We start from the raw sequence: 15,501 nt of genomic DNA, 5'->3' as shown, positions 1-15,501 counted from the left end.
GGAGACAAAGCATTATGATGTAGTGGGAGGAAGGCTTTCCTATCCCCTTGAAAGGCAGTTTAGTCACTGCAGGATAACAGAAGGAAACACAAAGTCTACATCCTACTGTGTCCGTCACCCACAAAATCCTCTGGGTCGAGGGAAAATGACAAGCCCATGAGGGCCTCTGTTCCCCAGAGTGATAAGCCATGATCAATGAATCAGAGTGATTCATTGGTTGACCTAAGGACACACAGCGAGAATGTGATAAAGAAAAAAGCCCTAATCATGGCCCTCTGAATCCATGTTTATTGTGATACCTTATTTAACGTCCCCCAAGTCATCAGTCCCCTCATCTAAGCTGTCTCCCGTCTCAAAGGAGTCATGATGTAATCAGTGTGGGTCTGGGGGTGGCTCAGTTGGTTAAGAGCCTGAGGCTAACGTGCAGGCATGTGCAAATTATGCACACATGGACTATTGATGTGAATGTGCATATGTGTACATGGAGTTCAGAGGACTACTTTGGGTGTCATTTCTTGGACACTATCAATCTTTCAAAAATGGTTTTTGAGACAGGACTTCATGATGTAGTCCATGCTGGTCTGGAATCAAGAACATGTTTGTGATCAGAGTGCTGGGGAAATGCATGCCAGGAGATCCCAAGGGATAGCTTTTCACCCTAGACTGCTTGCCAATTAAAGACCCGGTTTCAAAAATAGAAGATGGCTATTACAGGTCTGGTGTGTGTGTTTTTAATCCCAACACTCAGGAAACAGAGGCAGGTAGATATCTGTGAGTTCTAGGCCAGCCTGGTCTACAGAGCATGTTCCAGGCCAGCCTGGGCTACATATTGAGGCTCTGACAAAAAAAATAGTATTTTTAGAAGATGGATGATGCCTAAGAAATGACACCCAAAGTAGTTCTCTCGCCTCCACAATAAATACATGTGCATTCACATCAGTACACACATGTGCACATAAACACACCTGTATGCACGTACATGCCTACAAAAAATAAACATGTAAGTTCTTAGTATGATAGTACTTCTTATAAAGACAAATTTTAATATTATTTTTAATATTATTAAAATTTTATTGGGATAGAAATTAGTTGTTTGTTCTTGTTTAATCTTAGGTACAAAACATATATATCTGAAATGCAAGTAGATCTGATCAGGCACTTGATATACTGATCATAGACCAAGCCAAGATGACAGTTCCTATTTTTGGATCTAAAGACCTAAAAACTCTACGGACAATTTGCCCTTGCAATAGCCCTACCCCCAAAACCAATTTTTTTCTATATTAATTATTTTTCTAATTATTGTAAGAAAATGCCTGTCATAAAACATTAGAGATGAAGAATTTGTCTTGGGGCTGGAGAGATGGCTCAGAGGTTAAGAGCACTGCCTGCTCTTCCTAAGGTCCTGAGTTCAATTCCCAGCAACCACATGGTGGCTCAAAACCATCTGTAACAAGGTCTGGTGCCCTCTTCTGGCCTGCAGGCATACACACAGACAGAATATTGTATACATAATAAATAAATATTTTAAAAAAAAAGAATTTGTCTTGTCTGATGATTTAGGGGTATGGTCCACTCTGACAGAAAACACATGGCAGAGGGCTGATGATGTGAACCTGTGGTGATGAGAGCTTGCTCACCTGTACATAGATCCCAAAGCAAAGAAAGGAGAACACCCCTGATCTGATGTAGGAGGGTCTTCTGTTTTGTGTTGATTTCATTGGTTAACTAAAGAAACTGCCTTGGCCTTTTGGTAGGACAGCAGCTTAGATAGGCGGAGTAGACCAAACAGAATTCTGGGAGAAAGAAAGCAGAGTCAGACAGATGCCATGAAGCTCCGGCCCAAGACGGACATAGGTTAGGTTAGAATCTTCCCAGTAAGCCACGACCCCGTGGTGATACACAGATTACTAGATATGGGTTAATCAAGATGTAAGAGTTAGCCAGTAAGAGGCTAGAGCTAATGGGCCAGGCAGTGTTTAAGTGAATACAATTTGTGTGTTGTTATTTCGGGTGTAAAGTGAGCCATGCGGGAGCTGAGCAGGATGAAAAGCAGACCTGCTCGCCTCATCACTACACTGATCTGTGCCTTTTTCTCCTTTCTCCATTTTTATTCATCCTGGGAGCCCCAAACCATGGATAAACCACACAAAATCAAGGTGGATCTTCTCAGTTAAACCTGTTGAACAACACTCTTAATGGTCTGGAGAGAAGATTCAGAGGCTAAGAGCACGTATCGCTCTTCCAAAGGACCCAGGTTTGGTTCCCAGCAGCCATGCTGGCTAAACACCATCTGTAACTCCAGTTACAAAGGATTCAGTGATGGCTTCTGGCCTCCATGGCACTGTGTGCACACGGTACACAGACACGCATTCCGGCCAAACACCAGTACTCTAAAAATAAATAAATATTCTTAAAAACACACACATGCCTACTCTCAAGGAAATGCTCATAGGTATGGTTTCTAGGTGGTTCAAAGTCCACCTGACAAATTTAAGCATCACACTTCTGGGAGAGTCAGTTTTCTTTAGGGCGTGGACTCTTCTAGATTATCCACTCTTCATGGATGACGATACGGCAGTGTCTAGGTGGATAGCTCTAACCAGAATCAATAGTTTACTGCTTTTAAAGATGGTATGAAGTTGGAAGCAGGATGTTGAGTGGTCTGAGAGAAGACAGAGGATGTCAGAGGTATGATAAAAATATATCGTATTCATACGTGAAATTCTCAAATAATAAAAAAAACCTGTATTTTATTTGTTTAAATTTTTTAAAAGATTAACCATCCTAAGGTAGGAAAATACAACCACAAAAGGGCATGGTAAGTAGAAAACAAAAGAAAATACAATTTTAGCCACACAAGAAAGATCTGGAAACTACAATGTTTAAGTAAAATCTGGCGTGAAAAGAAAAATGATTGTTGGGAGCTTACTTAGGTAAAACTGACAGGTGTACAAAGACCAAATTTCTACTTGCATACCTGCTGACCTACAGCATTCTGTGTGCTCAGAGAGGCTAGCACTGCCTTGGGAAAAGAACACTTTCGAAAAAGGCAGAGGTATTAGTCAGACTGAGTCCCTCTGACAGAAGACCTAACACAAACAACTAAAGCGGAAAGACATGTGTTCACTGGTGGTTTCAGCCCATGGTCCTCAGCTCCACTAGCCCTGGTCCCATGGTGAGCACACCACAGCAGCAGGGTTAGAGGCAGAGGCTGCTCACCTCATGCTGACAGGAAACAAGAGTGAGAAAAAAAGGCCTCTCTTTAAGAGTCCCCCTCCTACCTTCAAGTCCTCTCCTTTGTGTTCCCCTGCTGTGGAAGGGGCCTCACCCCACCAGACACTGTGAAGTCATAGAGATAGTCTTTACCGTGATTATTATTTCCATAAGAGGGTGCTGAGATTTCTTCTCCAAGCTGGCCACTCAGAACTACGGGTCCCTTGTTCTGTACACAGTAACGATACCATATGTCCCACCACAACACCAAGAGCCCAGATGAGTCCTAGCTGGACTAGTGTGCCTAGAGGAACTAACCTTCTCATTGGATCTAATGTGAGTTTGTGGTTTTTCCCTCTCTGCCAAAGAGTCTGCTCCTATGCGTGAGGTAGTTATATATGTGCCAGGGACTGTCCTGTATCATAGACCTCACATGCCGACAAGCTCTGGTATCTGTTTCTCATCTCAGAAGCAATAAAACTAACCTATTGAGTAGTTTGGCCTCAGGAGCCACAATGACTCACAGCTGCACAGGGATTAATATCACGTTCTCACCATAACAGACTCATCATGTCAGCCTCAGGACGGGGACAGCAGCCAACTAGTCACTTCTACATGTCGATGGCGGAGACAATAAGGACAAATTATGTGGGGCATCCAACAGTTCTCCCCTCCATGTGGCACCCTCTCTTCAGGTACAGTAAAAGTAAATAAATAAAAAGGGAAGGAAAAGACACGGAAACCAAAATTATTCTCCTAAATGATCTTTAGTCCAGTGGACTAAAAACAAAAACAAATAATTCAAGGTTTGAAAAATGAGTAGAGCTTATTTGAGTTAGCTGCTATTATATAATAAATCAACCCAGGGCCTAGCACCTGAAAACAATTGTGTTACCTCTCCTCATTTCAATAGAAGGCTCTGGCTAAAGTTTCTTATTAGATTACAGTCAGAGGGTGGGCAGAGCTGGGGAGGAACAGGGCTGTCCTTTGTTTTGTCTCTCTGTGCAGCCTTCGGTTTTTCCTCCGACGTGGTCTGAGTGTCTTAACGACACGGGAACCTGTCAGTAGTCAGGCTGTCCTCCAGTGTCAGAGCTTCTCTCAAGCAAGACAGTTTGCTCTTTAGAGCTAGTCTCTTGTGATGTTCCTTCCAACTCTCAACTTGACAGAAAGTAAAAGATAAGGAAATCTCAGTGTAGGACTGCCTAGCCCAGGCTGGCCTGTTGGTGTGTCTGTAGGGGATTGTTTTGATTGTCTTAGTTAAGGTGGGGAAAACCAGGCCTCACTGGGTGACACTAATCCCTAAACTGCGCAAGAAAAGAAAAAGCGAGCTGACTCGGAAGCATGCAAGCACTCATTCCGCTGTTAACCATGCCTGTGATTAAGCTAGCTCTCTTACGTCCCTTCCACCTTGACTTTTTTGCTTTGACAGAATTGAGATAAAATAAACCCTTTCTCGCGGACGTATTTGTCTCCTCCCTTGGGCAACTATAAGACAGCCAAATAGCCACGCCATTACAAATGGGAGAGAATGAATCACCATCTTCTTTCTGTTTCCAGCACCTAGCCCCGTACCTGGATGCTCATTTAGTGAAAGTTCATTTGGTGCAATTAAGGTGTTCAAGGGATGCTGAGAGACAACAAAGGGCACACAACCCGGTCCTAGAGTATGCACAAAGACCAGCAAATAATTCAAAGTTCTTGTTATTAACCATCCAAAATCATAGATGTCGTTTTAAATAAAAATCTCAATTCTTTCAGATAAAGCTAACTACACTTCCAGTAACAAATGAGAAAATATGGCAAAAACTACACATCTGTTATTTGAATAAATTTCTATTTATATAGCCAGAGCGTTGTCTACATCCTTATTTAAAAGCAGTCCTCCCCTTGTTTTCTTGGCGTCCTCCAGCCCCTCAAGCTCTTACACTATTTCCCACCTCCTTTTCTATGGGGTTCCCTGAGCTCTGAGGGCATGAATTTCATGGAGACATCTCATTTAGGGCTGAGTGTTCCAAGGTCTTTCACTCTCTGCATATTATTTGGCTGTGGGTCTCTGTATCTGTTCCCATCTGCTGCAGGAGGAAGCTTCTCTGATGATGGCTGTACAAGGCACTGATCTATGTGTATATTGAAATATCATTAGAAGTCATTTTATTAATATGTTTTTAGGCTAGTATTATTTAGTTTTCCAATAGGTTCCTGGGCTATTTGTTGGGGTAGGGAAAGAATATAATCAACATATATTTAAATTTTAAAAATAAAAATATAATAAAAGAGAAAATACCTAATGGGAAAAAAAACAGCCATCTTCTCTGTGGGTTCCATCACTCATTACAGAGAGACCGTGACACTGAATACATGAACTCCATCTAACCACCTCTTGTCCCGTCAGCTGAGGACCACACATTCATCCTCTTTCTGGGCATCTACCCTGACGTGTAGTTAATTCTCCAGAAGCTCCCTATCACAGAGCTGTGTGAGTAATATATCAAGAAAGACGTTCCCAGGGAGAAACTCTGGAACATAAGTTTCCAAAACCAACCCTACTCAACCCCATCCGAGCAGCTCCCTCGAAGAAGCCATGAAACACACTATGTCTCAGTATCTTTAGCTATAAACATGGAAGGGTAATATATCACACACTGGATATAATTTGTTTCAAGTTGTATAATATCCTTCCTACTTAGTTTGTGACAGATGATTTGTACATTGCAAGGGAGAGGAAGATTTCTTAAAATTGGGTACATTCTCTTACCTCCAGCCACACTGTCCTCTGTGAATAGTAACTTTCCAATGCCCATTTAAACGATTTTCACACATGCCACCATCCAATGGACGCGGTTCATTTCCTCACCCCTTTGTTTCCGATTCCTATCAATTCTTTATCAATAGAATACAATGGAGTACATTTCTCTTCTAGTCAAGATTAATTGCATGATGCCCTTGGTGTAAAATGAGCTTTGTGTAGACATGTTTCCAAAAGGTTTTGGAAATTTTAGATGAATTACATTCACAAAGTCACCCCCAAATCGGTTTGGGTTCATTCTAAAATATAAAAATAGGGTCGACAAGATGATTCAGTAGTAAAAGCACCGGCCGCCAAGAAAGAGCCTGAGTCTCATCCCAGGACCTACATGGTAGAAGGAGAGAACTGAAACCTGAAAGTTCTCCTCTGACTGCTACACTCACACTGTCACACACACACACACACACACATGATTTTTTAAATCTATATGTGTGGGTTAGTAGAGAGGCAGTTCCGCAGTTAAGAGAGCATGCTGCTCTTGCAGAGAACTAAGCTCAGTTCCCAGCACCCACATCAGCCGGCTCACAGATGCCTCTAACTCCAGCTCTAGGGTGTCTAGTGCCCTCTTCTGGTTTCCACAGGACCTGCAGTCACAACCCATACACACACACACACACACACACACACACACACACACACACGTCATAAAAATAAAAATAAAATTGTGTTAAAAATCTAAAAGTAGATAATGTGGTAAAGGCAGTAAATGTGTAACTTACAGTTCACATCGTAAATGTGTTTGCTTTATGGCATTGCAATAAAGGAAGATCAAAACCTTCCCCGTCACCTAGTTATTATTAATTAATGACTCATAAGGATGGTAACAACAGCAGTTGGACTCCTGGGATGTTAGAGGGCCCACTGAGCTCCAGTTTAAGGTGCTACTCCCATTAGCATTCCCTAACTGGAATCCAGTTTTACAGTTCAGATGAGAGCAGTTGGCACAGTTGAACTGCAGGTAACACATTACAGCATGAATATTTACGACGAGAAATTCCTAGTTTCTGCCATCGCAGCAATTACAATCAGTAAAACGGCTGTTGTTAATGACCCAGATTTCATTCAATGAGCACAGAGGTTCACTTCATATAAAACACATACATTCCCTCTTAGCATTTTCTGCCTTGCAGTCATCGAAATCCGAATTTCTGCCTTTGGGAATTTGGTAATGGATGTTGTGCGTCTATTTTCCCTTTTGTCTTAAATGGAGAAGATTACTTTATTTCCTTCCTAGCTTTGGTGTGTTTTGTTTTGTAGTGATTCGCTATCAATATTTAAACATATTCTTAAGAAGCTATCCCTAGTGAGTAATATTTCTTACAAAACTAATTAAAGAGCAATTTACTGCACAAAGGAAATGTACATTATCTATATACATATATGTACCTATATAAGGTTTCTAAATGACATAAAAACCAATTTGAACTTTTAGCCATCTAGTAAACAACATCTCTCCAACTCCTTCATGCTCCTGAAGCTGTCAAAGACCATGAAAGAACATTCTTTATGTGACTTATGCCCATTGATATGTACTATAATTGGAAGTTAAGTGGACATTTTAAAGATTTTCTAGTACTTGCTCATTTAAAAAATAATAGTGCAATGTATGTGGGCATAAATAACATACTTTAGGAAAACACTTTCCTGTTCAGAACAAAGAAACTTTGATGAAAAGATTAGCATTGATTTACATCTTTGCGAAACCCCTTAATGTCTGGCCTGATGGAGGATCAGCTGGATCCTAGTATTTGCTCTGCATTTCATTAGTTTAGCAATGCTATTCTGATTGAAGCCTGTGAGGGTTTGAAAGAGAACCGTCCACCACCGGCAGGTGTAGTAAACACTTGGTCCCCAGCAGGTGGCACTGTCTGCGGAGGATAGGAATCTAGCTAGGGCCCTGCTGGAGAAAGTATGTTGTGGCTTTTGAGAGTTTACAGCCTTGCCCTACTTCCAGTTCTCTCTGCACTCCACGTCTGTGACTGAAGATGCCATCCCTCAGCTCCCTTCTCCTGTCACCACGCCTGCCGCTTGGTGTCATTCCTCCTCTTATCTTCTCTAACTGTAAACCAAAACAAACGCTTTCTTTAATAAGTTGCTTTTGGTCATGGTATTTTGTTACATCCTCAGAAAAGTAAGTAATATACCGTGGAAAGCGGTTAGAGTAACTATTTCTTGTGGCATTAAATAAAAAGGACAGAAGTGAGACAAGGAAAAAGTAACACAAACTGTGGAAGGGAAAGAAACAGATCAACTACTATAGAATCATCCCTTTGTTTAGAAAGTGACAAATGTCTAATTTAAGGTAGAATGGAGCTGGGGAGATGGCTCACTGGATAAAATGATGCTGTGCAGGCATGTGCACCAGGAATCGGATCCTCGGGACCTATGTAAAAGTCGGGCAGGCAGAGAAGTTAACCACCCCAGCACTCAGCAGGTAGAGACGGAATACCTGGAACAAGCTCACTACCAGGAATAGACAGAATTGGTGAGCTCCAGGTGCATCGAGAAACTTTGCCTCAATAAACAAAATAGAAAGCAATATAGAAAGACATCTAACATCAAATTTGGACCTCCACGCGCATACACATACATGTATACACACACATACATTAGAACATAGATACACACACATGACACGACATGCAGACACAGAGGGTAAACTATAAAATTCAAGAATGGAAGTTGTGATCTCAACTGCAATTACTAAGATAATAATGTAGACCTATTTGACCAAAATATGACAGAGAAGAGAAAATGGAATATCAGAAAACTGCCTAATGGACAAAAGGCAAGAAAGGGCACAATAATTATGGAAAAGATGAATAGAAAATCCATCACCAAATTGTAAGACACATTATCTGAAAGGAAAGACAAAGATACAGTGATGTAATGCTACCAATAATTACTACCAGAGGTGACGGGTCCTGCACCGAACGTTCTGCATGAATATTTCATTTAGTCCGCACAACAGTGCAACAGATAGGGAGTGCTAAGTTCATTTCATTCCTAACAGGAAAAACAAGGCTTTTAGTAAGAGGCAGAGTCAGCATTATGAACAGAGCTGTCTGACCACAAAGCCCTAAGCATTCTTTCTATGGATCCCTCTGCATTATGAACAAAACTAAGACCACAGATGATGACATCTCCAATAATGAGTTCTGTGCCCGGTGGGGAAGAGCCAGTGGCACATTCAGCTCACTGGCTATGGAATGCCATGACTAAAGACTATCATACATGTATTGTCTTAGCCCAGGCTCCTCTAACAGAAGTGCCATGGGCTGAAACATTCATAAACAGCAGAGTTTTATTGCTCATGGTTCTGAAGGGTGAGAAGTCCAAGGTAAGATGTGGACAGATACAGTTGTCTGGAGATAGCCTCTCCCCCGTCCAAGATAGTGTCTTGATATTGTGCCTTCGTATGGTGGTAGGCAGAAGGGCCAACCAGACAAATGTTAAATGAAGTGTCTTTGCCATGGGCTTTTGCCCCATTAACTAGAAAAAAGACTGTACGGCTTCAATAGACTCTTAAAAAGTCTCAATTCTGAACATTATCACCTAAGCAACAGCTGAATTTTTGCAAAGAGAATACATTCAAACCACAGTGTGTGTGTGTATGTTAAAATCATAAAAATAAACCACATAAAATATAATCAAAGCATTTTATGTTTTATATAGATGTGCATATACACATAAGAGACATATTGGTCCATTTCTATCTATCCATATATCTGTTATGCCAAGACCTGACATTTGAAGGAAATTTTATTTTGAAACAGTTACCTAAATGCAAGTGGTATTGATTTTACTTGAATGGCAATGCTTCATTTTTAACATTAGATCAAGTTTTGAAACCTAGTGTCAGAAAGCAATAAACGCCATTCAGTTTAAATCAGCAGGTGCCAGACTTAAATTTTTCTGAGAGTTATAAAACTTTGAAGAAAGACAGAAAGAGAGAGACAGGTTACAAAGATGCAGAGAAAAAGAATGTGTTGCTAACATATTACTGCACCGCAGCTTTTCGAGTTCAGAAATTTCTAACATGCTCCATGTAGCGTGGCATGTCGACCCATTTTGTTGTCGTTTAGGGATGTTAGGCTGGCCAGGGAGTCAGATCTGCACAGCTGTTCCTCTTTCCTCTGAGAGCAAGCTAAGAATGGCTCACTCGGTCGTCATAGCTGGGCAGACAGATGCTGCTCATGGTGTGGCCATTGCGAAATTCAATGTCACGGTAAACGGATATTGGAATATCCAGGAGGTGTTCAAATCTTCCTGATTTTAGGATCCTGAATAAGTATCTCAACGCGCTTCACCATTTTGAGGAAATATCACTGAGACCTGGTGAGAGGAGGAAGGACACCAGAAGAAGCGACACCAGGGTGCACAGCAGATAGTCTATTTTAGAATCCCCCTTGGCAGCTCTAGGCTGGTAAGCTTCGCTAGTTCTGGCCAGTAGTGGTGTCTGCTGCCTCTGAGTATCTATTCTCCGACACACGAGATCATGGCTGAAAATGGAACAAACTGAACCACCTCAAAAAGCATAATGAAAGCCCACTGAGTGTATTCTAATGGCTAAAATAAATCAAATGATTTATAGGAAACATTGTATAAGCCAGGCATGGTGGTGATGACTTCATCTGGAATCCCAGCCCTTAGGAAGCTGAGGCAGAATCATTAGGAGGTCAAGGCCAGCCTAGACTACATAGTGAATTCCAGGCTCCCTGAGCTATAGAGCAAGACCTTGTCTCAAAAACCATAAAAGAGATAAACACATACAAAAGAAAGAAAAAAATCTGCCTTGTCAAATTCTGTTTGACATGCATTGTGCTTTTATTACTCGTCTATTTATTTGTTGTGTGTATACTCTGGTTCCCTCTCTGTTGCTGTGATAAAACATTCTAACCAAAAGCAGCTTGTGGAGGAAAAGGCTTAGACTTCCAATTCTCAATCCATCATTTGGGGACGTCAGAGCAGAAACTCAAGGCAGGAACCACGAAGGAATATTGCTCGCTGTCTTCTCTCTGGTTCATTCATTCACAGGCTCATGGTTACCTAGCTACCAGGACCACTTGCCTAGGGATGCTGCTGCCCATAGTGGGCTAGGACCTCCTGTGTGAATTAATAACCAAGGTGGGGTCTGGAGTGAACATCTAGGGGCAGATGATCAACAGCAGTTAAGAGCACTGACTGTTCTTTCAGAGTTCCTGGGCTCATCCTCAGAACGCACCTGGCAGCCCACATCTGTCTGCAATTCCAGTCCCAGGAGATCCAACTCCCTTTTATGGCCTCAGACATCTTGTGAACATCAGACATACATGTGGTGTATAAACATGCATGCATGCAAAACATTGATACACATAAAAAATAAATATTAGACAATCACACACAGAGAGACATGTTCATGGGCCAATCTAATCTAGACAATTCCTCAACCAAGGCTTTTCTCTCAGACAACTCCAGGCTTTCAAGTTGATAATTATAGCTAACTGAAACAATTTTTGTGTGTGAGTGCATGTGCATGCACACGCATTATCTGAGTTAGTTCTACTTCAAATCCTTAAATATTCTGAATCTCCACATGCCTAGTGTTGGGTTAGATTCACCGGGGTATTCACTTCAAGTCCATGACATAATCCGGTGTCCTGTGGTCTCATAGATGAAGACCGAGAAAAGGACATTTGGTCTCCTTGATGTGTTCCAAGTCCTTCGCTATCCAAAGGTGTGAACGAGGAAACCATATCTGAGAACAGCAGGAAGATTGGCCTGTCCAGGAAAGCAAGGGGTGTAAGAAGTAAGGGGACTATCAGCTGCCTGTCATTGCAAGGTGGTGTCCTCACAGACATGGAAGCAGAGTTACAAACAGCATTTCACTTCAGCCACTGGCCAGCCCTTGGCAGTCAAAGTGGTATTGAACCATATTGCAGACAGGAAACTGTAATTTGCCTAAAGCCCTTCATCTAGTAAAGGGTGAGGGGCCTGGATCCAATTCCAAGTCTTTTTGTTATTATTACCCTGTTCCATATGGACTGGATAGGTGGGGAAGGGATGGCCAGATCAAAGCTCGGAAATCATAGTTTATAGATAAATGGATAATGCAAACATGACACATGGGATTTTATTCCTCCATGAAGAAAATGAAACTATGAAACTTTGAGGAAATGGATAGATCTAGGAATTACTACAGGAAGTAATGTAACCCAGACTCAGAAAGGCAAGTACTGCATGTACTTTCTCACATCTGATCCCGGCTCATACTACATGTTTATACACGTGGCTGTGAATGTGGGCGTCAGTTACGAAACTAGAGAGAGGAGAATGAGAAAGGAAACACACTTATCTTTCCTCTGTCTCTATTGAAGGTCGGTGAGCAAGTCAGACTGATCCGAGAACTCCAGCATCCTCTCTTAGGCCTCAGAGGCCTCGCCAACCCCTCTGGGAGCATGCGCAGTACCTGCTGTGGTCCTAGGCCACCAGAGCAACTCAGCGGCTCCCAACCCTGACCGTCTTCACCAGAAGTGAACCCAACATTGGCATCTGACTACAGGCTGTTTTACAAGCTGGCATAATAGAAAGCTGAGTTCTAATAACTATATCAAAAAACTAGTCTTTCATGAATGCACTTTGCAAAACAAAAGAAAAAAACACGGTGCCCAGTGGTGGAAAAACAATGGAATTATCTCCTGGTGGTCTCATTTGCCAAGCACATGTTGGTCACCACTGACTGGGATGTTTTGATAAACGCAAAGTCTGAATACAGCATCTTGACACCGTGTGACTAAACCTAAGCTAACTTTCCACCCCAATATTATGACAGAATCAGATGATATATGCTTGTGGTAGCCTTCCTACCATGCGATTTCCCCAAACCGAGATCATAGCTAAGTCTTTTCTCTGATAATTAAAATACACCCCAGGATTTGTGTGCACTCTGGCAGGAGGGGTGTCTGTATGCATGTCACAGATATGTGCTGAATGCATCAAGGAGCCTTCTTTGATCTTCTAAGAACTAACTGTTCTCTGAACTTACTAACTCGCTCAGTAGAAGCATGGTGATGTTTGTGCATAATCTCAACACTCAGAGGCACCATTAGGAAGACCATGGGGTTCAAGGACAGTCTGGGCTATAAAACATTCTCAAAACAACAACAAAAAAGGGCAGCTTCTCATGTCAATAAAATGATAATGGGCAAACGTGTTCTATCCACATCTGCAGGCGTCATGGAGCTGCCGATGGAAGCTGTGGCTAGTGATTCTATCATGCAGATGAAAGCTGTGGCTAGTGATTCTATCATGCAGATGTTTCAATCATTTAGTCACTTATTAAACTTTTAGCACTGTGCTAGAATTTTAAGGGAAATATAAAGCATCATATTTTCAGTGTACTGGAAAGAGAAATGTATATATAAAATCAAATAGTATAAAAACTATAATTATGCAGCAAATTGTACATTGTAGAAGGCAGGTAATGTTGAAAAAGATAACGATGGGGGAAGGGTGGAAGAAAGCTCCAGGAATGCGGTGGGTTGTAATATTGTTACAATCTGTCTGATTTTTCCCCTGGTAAGGGTATTTCATAACCATCCTTTTTTTTCTTTTTGAGGTTATAATTTGATTACATTTTTCTATTCTATTTCCTCCCTCCTAACACTATCATACAGCCCCTTCCTATTCTCCTTCAAGTTCATGACCTCCTTTCTTCACTAGTTGCTATCACATGCATATATGTATATATAAATATAACCTGTTCCATTTGTATACTAATATATATATATATATATATATATATATATATATATATTCAGAGCTGACTGTTTGGCACTGGACAACAAATTGGTGTGCTCTTCCCTGGGGAGGACCACTCTCCTGCTCCCAGAGTTCTTCAGTTGCCTAGCTCTTTGTGTAGTGTTGAGGCCTCGTGGACTTTTCTCCATTCAGTCTGGCATGTTCATTTGTAGCCCCTCTATTCCTCTGCCTCCTCATGGAGTCCACTTTACACCCATAGTATGATGAAAAAGCTAAGTTCTAATAACCATGCTGACAAACTAGGTATGTGTGCATCCCCCCTCCCCCGCCACACACACTGGGTAGTCTCCTTCCTCATCCACCCTTTTGTTATTACAATGAATCTGCGATGAATATTGAGCCAGGCTTGGGTGCTACCCATCCACCTAACTAATAATGGCGCCCCTTCTGTACACACAGGTCTAGTTCCTCTCCTGCTGGAAGCTCAGTGTGCTGGGAACAGAGGCCAACCTCGGCTTTGATGTGGCACCACCCCTGAAGGAGAGGGCAAGCTCTTCACAAGCGAGTGGACTAATGACATCAGACCTTGTTGTCTGCAGAGGAGGCAGTAGACTATCCTTGCTGAGTTGTCAGGATGTGGTTTACTTTCCTCGTCCCACCATCCCTCCTAGAGCTTAGAGGATACCTGATGTATCAGGACACGATACCACACTGCATTATTGCAGACTAAGATACTCACTTCACCACAAATGCTGAGAAATTCACTCTAAGACTCACTGGCCTCATCCTTACAGTAAGGGATTTCATGAGAAGTAACTCAAGGGACAGACGGTTTATCTGCATTCACTCTTCAGGGGGAAGGCATGGTGGCTAGAATAGCTCTCACTGGTGCAGCATGAGGCTGGGAGCAGGAAAGATGGCTTAGAGGTTAGGGGTACTCATTGCTCTTGCAGGAGACCCAGGTGTGACTCCCAGAACCTACATGGTGATCCAACAGGAATGCACACTGTGCACATGCGTGCGTGTTGTCAAAACATCCACAAGCACTAAGAAAAGCAAATACATCTAAAACCAAGGATCAAAAACCAAAACCGAATTAGCAACGGCACAAGGCTGCTGGATCACATCTGGAAAGGTCAGGAAGCAGAGAGAGGTCCAGGAGGAGGGTATGCCTCCCGGCCATCCCTACCCTCACTACATTCCCACCTCATGCCTACCCACAGAGATTCACTTCCTCCAAAGACCCCACAACCTCCCCAAACAGCGCCACTATCTGGGAAACAAGTTCAGGAGATTCTGTAGATATTTTACATGCAAACCATAATGAATAACAATTTTATTGTAATGCATATATATATATATATAATAAAACACAGAACTAAAATGAACTAGAAATATATATATAACCTGTTCCATTTGTATAGTATTATTCATATTCTATTACATCATATACATTATATATAATATACATATTCCTAGTTAACTTCAATGCTGTGTCCCATTTTCACTGTTTATTCCCTGCCCTTGCTCACAGAGGGTGATGGATGACAGTTCCTGAGTCTCAGGGAGAGTCGGTTATTTTATTGGAAGAGTGAATTCTAGGATTCGTAATCCATAGACACGGCTCCATCTGCCTTCTATTCTTCTCTGTACCTTCAGTCTAGGGTTAATATTAAAGGAAACCACTTGGTAATAAATGTCCCTTGGCTGTCCCATATATTGAAGAAAAATATAAATAT

Source organism: Microtus pennsylvanicus, chromosome 10, assembly GCF_037038515.1.
Source record: "Microtus pennsylvanicus isolate mMicPen1 chromosome 10, mMicPen1.hap1, whole genome shotgun sequence".
NCBI classification, from domain to species: Eukaryota; Metazoa; Chordata; class Mammalia; order Rodentia; family Cricetidae; genus Microtus; species Microtus pennsylvanicus.
The sequence above is the reverse complement of the archived record's forward strand: the minus strand, read 5'-3'. Positions refer to the sequence as shown.